This window comes from Saimiri boliviensis, chromosome 7 (genome assembly GCF_048565385.1).
Source record: "Saimiri boliviensis isolate mSaiBol1 chromosome 7, mSaiBol1.pri, whole genome shotgun sequence".
Taxonomy (NCBI): domain Eukaryota; kingdom Metazoa; phylum Chordata; class Mammalia; order Primates; family Cebidae; genus Saimiri; species Saimiri boliviensis.
In genome coordinates, this window is record NC_133455.1 from 24,755,527 (window position 1) to 24,762,741 (window position 7,215).

Consider the following 7,215-nt stretch of genomic DNA (forward strand, 5'->3'; position numbering starts at 1 on the left):
TTACCTTGACACATGACAAAGAACCCGGAAAGTGGCTGCATGGGAAATGTGTCCATTATGCAAAACAAAACAAGACAAAAAAACCCCTGCATGTCTTAAGGAACAGCAGTCAAACGCTTCTTGCTGGCAGAGTCAGATTCTACTGCTTAGGAAAAACAAAACTCCCTGGCTTCAGGCTGCATGGTATTGAGTTGGCTGCAGAATGACTCAACTTCATTACAAAGAAAACACACCACACCTGTTCTTGCTTCTTCACTTCTCTCATCTTCTCCACCCCTGGATTTTTTTTTTCTCCTAACTTAATGCTGTGGCTGAAAAAGAGAGCCCAGCAGCCTTTCTCCCTGACTACTGATTAATTCTCCTTTTACGACATATCTGGTGAGGTCAAACCCAGTTTCTGAGGCATCACCAAGAAACCGGGTTTGGGGGACACCCATATGAGTGTCCCTGGGCTAAAGGCTTGTGCTCTGGCCTCAGGATGTTTCTCAGGTCATATGGGCTCAAATCAGCAATAGTTCAAGACTCAAACATGCAGATGAGTGCTGCAGAGCAAATCATTTGGGGAAGTGATACTTTTGCAAAAAATTAAATATAACTGCTTTTCACTTGTTAAACAACTATTTTATTTCTCAAAAACAACATGAGATCATTACAGATAGAGAATCACAAAAAAGGAAGAAAAATATACATTCAAAATTCTGCTCAATATTTCTCTATGCACATTTATTTATTTATTTTTGGGACAGGCTCTCTGTCACTCAGGCTGGGGTGTCGTGGCACGATCTCTGCTCAGTGCAGTCTTAACCTCCTGGGCTTAAGTGATCCTCCTGCCTCAGCCTCCCAAGTAACTGGGACTACAGATGCATACCACCATGACTGGCTAATTGAAATTATATATATATATATATATATTTTTAGAGAAGGGGTCCTATGTTGCCCAGTCTGGTCTTTAACCCCTGGGCTCAAGCAATCCTCAAACCTCAGCTTCCCTTAGTGCTGGGATTATAAGCATGAGCCACCACACCTGGCCATATCTATTTTTAAATGCTGAAATATTTCAGACATCCAAAAGGCATTGACAGTGTAATGGGCACTTGTGTGCCTGCCATCCAGTTTAAGAAATACCATGTTGGCCAGGCACGGTGGCTCACTACTGTAACCCCAGCACTTTGGGAGGCTGAGGCGGGCAGATCACGAGGTCAGGAGTTTGAGACCAGCCTGACCAAATGCTGAAACCCTGTCTCTACTAAAAATACAAAATTAGCCGGGCATGGTATGCACCTGTAATTCCAGCTACTCAGGAGGCTGAGGCAAGAGAATCACTTAAACCTGGGGGGAGGGGGTTGCAGTGTGCTGAGATCACACCATTGCACTCCAGCCTGGGTGATGAAGTGAGACTCCATCTCAAAAAAAAGAAATAGCATGTCACCAATGCACTGAAGCTCCGTGGGTCTTCTTCCCTTCCCATGCCCTTCCTTCCCTCCCAGAGGTCACCACCATGTTGAATTTGGTGCTACTGCCCCACGCGTGGCTTTTTGCTTTTATCCATAGGCATGTAACTATAAATAATATATAAGGATGTTCTGCAGATTTGTATACATTATATATACTCTGTGGCTCCTTCTGCATTTTTTGGGTTCAGAATTATGTCTTAGAGATTTATGCTCATACTGATACGCATAGTTCTGGTTCATTAACTTTCTAGTGCTGTATAGTATTCCATTTACAATTTATTTCCCATTTACCTGTTGATGGGCATTTGGATTATTTACAGTCTTTCCCTATTACAGATTGTAGTGAAATACTTGTATGATTTTTTGGCACATGTGTGGAAGTTTCTCTAGGACAGAGTTCCTCAAAGAATGATTTGGTGGAGGGGAGTTTGAAAAACAACCACATGGGGCCTTGCTAAGACCAACGAAATCCCCTCACTACTCCTCTGATTCTCCTGTATCTTAGCTACAAGTGGAAATAATTGTACCCACCTTGGTATCTCATTTTGGGTAGTGGTAACAACTGAGCACTTACTGCATGCTAATTAATTTGTAGGGTATTTGATTGAATTTTTGTAATAATGCCATGAAGAAGATATTATTAAACCCACTTTATAGAAGGTGACAGTGAAGCTCAGAGAAATTAGGTAATTAGCCCGAGGTCACACAGCAAGCAAGTGGCAGAGCCGGGGTTCACAACCAGTCTTCCTGACTCAAAACTTACGGCTTTGACCATCATGAGACCCTAGGCTTTCTGAGATCTCAGGTTACATTTTAGCTCCTCAGCTTTAGAAGTAGATAAACTGGTCGGGCGCGGTGGCTCAAGCCTGTAATCCCAGCACTTTGGGAGGCCGAGGCGGGTGGATCATGAGGTCGAGAGATCGAGACCATCCTGGTCAACGTGGTGAAACCCCGTCTCTACTAAAAATACAAAAAATTAGCTGGGCATGGTGGCACGTGCCTGTAGTCCCAGCTACTCAGGAGGCTGAGGCAGGAGAATTGCCTGAACCCAGGAGGCGGAGGTTGCAGTGAGCCGAGATCGTGCCCTTGCACTCCAGCCTGGGTAACAAGAGCGAAACTCCGTCTCAAAAAAAAAAAAAAAAAAAAAAAAAAAAGTAGAAAAACTAAGGACAGAGCCATAATACAAATCCAAGTCTCTAGGTTCCCTATCCATTAACATGTCACCTTCTACTATAAAAATGCTTCGAGGGTAGGGAAGGAGCAAGTAGGAACAATCTTTTTTTTTTTTTTCTTTTTGAGACGGAGTTTCGCTCTTGTTGCCCAGGCTGGAGTGCAATGGCGCGATCTCGGCTCACCGTAACCTCCGCCTCCTGAGCTCAGGCAATTCTCCTGCCTCAGCCTCCTGAGTAGCTGGGATTATAGGCACACGCCACCATGCCCAGCTAATTTTTTTTTTTTTTTTTTTTTTTGAGACAGAGTTTCGCCCTTGTTACCCAGGCTGGAGTGCAATGGCGCGATCTCGGCTCACCGCAACCTCCGCCTCCTGGGTTCAGGCAATTCTCCTGCCTCAGCCTCCGGAGTAGCTGGGATTACAGGCACGCGCCACCATGCTCAGCTAATTTTTTGCACCATTAGTAGAGACGGGGTTTCACCATGTTGACCAGGATGGTCTCGATCTCTTGACCTCGTGATCCACCCGCCTCGGCCTCCCAAAGTGCTGGGATTACAGGCTTGAGCCACCGCGCCCGGCCGGGAACAATCTTAATAAACTCATCTTCTCAATATAATTTCTGGCATCCACCCTACATCTGTTATCCATTGCTGTGTAACAAATATCCCCAGTGCTTAGAAGCTTAAAACAACACCAAACATTTTTTACTTTACATTATTTTGTGCAGGTCAATCTGGTCGTAGTTTAGCTGGATCGTTCTAGCTGGCAGACTCTCTTGAGATTGTAGTCAAGATGTTGTGTGCAGCTGCAATCATCTGAAGGCTTGACTGGTGCTGAACTTTCCATTTCCAAGGTGGCTCACATGGCTGGTGGCTGGGGGCTTCAGTTTCTCTCATGTGGGCTGTTCCATAGGACTGCTTGAGTGCCTTCTCAACATGGCAGCTGGCTTCCCCCTCTATGAATACCCAAGAGTGTGATGTCTTTTATGATATAGCTTCAGAAGGCACACTTTAACTTTTGTTGTACTCTATTGGCCACAACACAGATCAACCTTGGTACAACATATGAGGGGGCTACATAAGGCTCACCAGGAAATAATGATCAGTGGGGCCCATCTTCGAGGCTCCCCGTGCTATCATGCACTGCTTCTTCCCTTCTCAGTCTCAGTGATTCTGCCTGACAGCCTGACAGCATGGATTTCAGACCTCCTGGGCCTCACGTGGTGGACTCTTAGAGAACCCCAAGGCAGGGAGCTTCTGCATTTGTGAGCCTCCTCTGTGAGAACCGTGGATTCCCTCCCAGTGGCTGCCTGCCTTTCTCCCAGCTGTTGGCTGAATGCTTTCTAGCTGTACTACTCTAATTGGCCCGAGAAGCTGCCTACTCCTGCCTAAAAATATGGTCATGTTGACATGGAGACTGATTCAGGTGCTCAATACCCTGTTTTAGATCACAGCCTCTGAAAGATGTGACTAACACTTCTCTTTCTGCATGGGGATGGTGACTCAGTTTGGGCCAGGGTGGAGTGAAGACCCAGTGGAGCCTGCATCCTCCCCCTTCTCTGATTTCTCTGTTTCAGCTGATTCAAGGCAGACAGGGTCTGGGGGCTGCTGGGCAGAGGGGCTGTGGATCTCCCTGAGTCCAAATTGCAGTCCATTTTGATGACCCCTAAAAAGCTCTCAGTGGAAGCTCTCTGTTGCCATAGTAACGTGGAGATGTGGAAATTAACATGGGTGCCTGGCTAGCCAAGAAAGCCAAGCTCGTAATACTCATTCCCTCTTTTAAATAGATAAGAATTCCCAGGAGGGCTTTGGACAGACATCAAAGGCCCTATTTCAGGTGTTGAGAAAATACTCTTTTAAAAATAATTGTGAAATGAGTTCAGCCCTAATCAGAGAGATGGCAGTGATTTGGCGTTCTCAGAGGAACTGGAGAAATAAGTTTAGAGCCAAGGCAACTGGTTTTTTTTTTTTTTTTTTTTTAAATGACAGCTTTATTGAGATATAATTCACATACCACACAATTCTCCCATTTGAAGTGCACAATTCCATGGTTTTTAATATATTCACAGGGTTGTACAACCATCACCCCAATTTTAGAACATTTTCATTACCCCCAAAGAAAGCAAAGACCCTTTAGTAGCAATTTCCTGTTTCTCCCCAAACACCCTCCCTCAGCCCCTGGCAATCTACTTTCTGTCTGTATAGATTTTTCTCTGCTAGATGTTTCTGGGGGTGCAGCTGCAAAATTACCCCCCAGGCTCGGGATGGATGAAAGGAAGCAGACTCCTCCGAGGCCACCAACCTGGCTTTCCTTGTTCCTATGGAATCCTATAATATAATGGCTTTTGGAGACTGGCTTCTTTCAGCATTTTTTTCTTGCCCTTTTATGGATCTTCCCAGTTTTCCAACAGCATTATCTCGATGCAGTTTGAGAACAGTTCATTGGCTGCGGGCGCAGCTGCAAAATTACCCACCAGGCTGGGGATGGATGAAAGGGAGCAGACTCCTCCAAGGCCACCAACCTGGCTTTCCTTGTTCCTTCTTGAGCCTTCTTGGCTGCTTGGCGACTGCAGTGGGAAAAGTGGCCCTTTGGGAGCGTGGCTGGCCTGGCTGGGCTTCACACTGGCATAGAGTGGACATGCTTCCTGCAACTTCCTTTTTTGGGAGAGTTATAATCATGAGCAGCAGATTACCAGGCGCCAAGCACCATGCTATGAGCATTCCATGAGTTAGGATGACCTCATTGTTACAGATCTTTTTTTCCCCTCTCTTTTTATGGGGATTCACTTAACAGCCACCTCTTTTACCTTCATGCAAATGTTTTGCTGAGGCTATCACTTGCATCATTTTAAAATTTTTCAGCCATAAATGATGTATTTAGAAATAATCTCACTCTTTGCCCTTTGCTAGCCTAGATATTTTTCTTGTTTGTTTATTTATTTATTGGAGATGGGGTCTCACTTTGTCACCCAGGCTGGAGTGCAGTGGCGTGATCTTGGCTCCCTGCAACCTCTGCCTCCTGGGCTCAAGAGATTCTCCTGCCTCAGCCTCCCAAGTAGCTGGGAGGCATGTACCACCACGTCCGGCTAACTTTCTGTATTTCTGTTAGAGATGGGGTTTCACCATGTTGTCCAGGCTGGACTCGAACTCCTGGCCTCAAGCGATCCTTCTGCCTCAGCCTCTCAAAGCTTTGGGATTACAGGCATGAGCCACTACACCCAGCCTATTTAAAAAAATATAAACTGTCTCTGCAGCCCCTTTGTCCTTAGTAAGCTCCGTGGGGGCAGGGATTTGTCTTTTGTTCACAGCTACAGCCCCAGTGCCTGATGCTGGCAGGCCACAGGAGTGCCATCAACATTGGTTTGAACAAGTACATGATTTTGTTGAATCCTTTGATGCCCCTTTTATGCCCCATGAGGTAGGTAGAGTTATGAAACCCATTTTATAGATGAGGAAACCGAAACTCAGAGACGTGAAGTGACTTGTCACAGGCCATCAGACTGTAAGTGGTCGAGCTGGGATTTGATCTGATTAAGGAGGATCTGGAGCTGTTAACCACTCTATTAGGTGCAAATGTGTGTCGTGGGTTGAACTGTACCTCCCAAAAGATGTCGAAGTCCTAACCACCAAGACCTGTGAATGAGACCTTATTGGGAAACAGAGTCTTTGCAGATGATCAAGTTTTTGTTTTGAAAAATTGATGAATAATAGATGTGCATAGTTTCAGGGTACACGTGATAATTTAACACATTCATGTAATTTGTTAAGATCAGATCAGTGTACTTGGTATATCCATCACCTTAAATACTGTCATTTCTTTGTGCTAGAAAAATTTAAATTCTTCTCTTCTAGCTATTTTGAAATATACAATAGACTATGGTAACCTGTAGTCACTCCAATGGTCTATAAAACACTGGGTCTTATTTCTTCTATCAAACTGTGTATGTGTACCTATTAATTGACTTTTCTTCATTCTCCTGCCCTGCTGCCCCTTCCCAGCCTCTGTTAACCACCAGTTTACTCTCTAATTTCATGACATCCACCTTCTAAATTCCCACATATGAGTGAGAACATGAGATCTTTGTCTTTCTGTGCCTGGCTTATTTCACTTAGCAGAATGACCTCCAGATCCATTCCTGTTGCTGCAAATGATAGGACCTCGTTCTTTTTTATGGCTGAATAATATTCCATTATGTGTATATACCACATTTTCTCCATTCATCCACTGATAGATACTTAGGGCGATTTTTTATTCTGGCTACTGTGAATAGTGCTGCAGTAAACATCAGAATGGAGATGTCTTTTTAATATATTGATTTTCTTTCTTTTAAATGTAACCACTGGGGAAATTGTCAGATCATATTGTCATATCTGTTTTTAGTTTTTTGAGGAACCACAACACTGTTCTCCATAGTGACTGTAGCAATTTTTCTTTTCTTTTTCTTTTTCCTTTTGAGTTTAGGAGTGGAGGATTGATAGGCAGGAGAAAGAGAAAGAAAACCACCTCCCTCTCTGGGACTTCCAATAGGAAAGACTGCCCAGAAAGTGATGCACTGTATTTTATAGTCAGGCCTGAGGAGGTGGTGTCTGA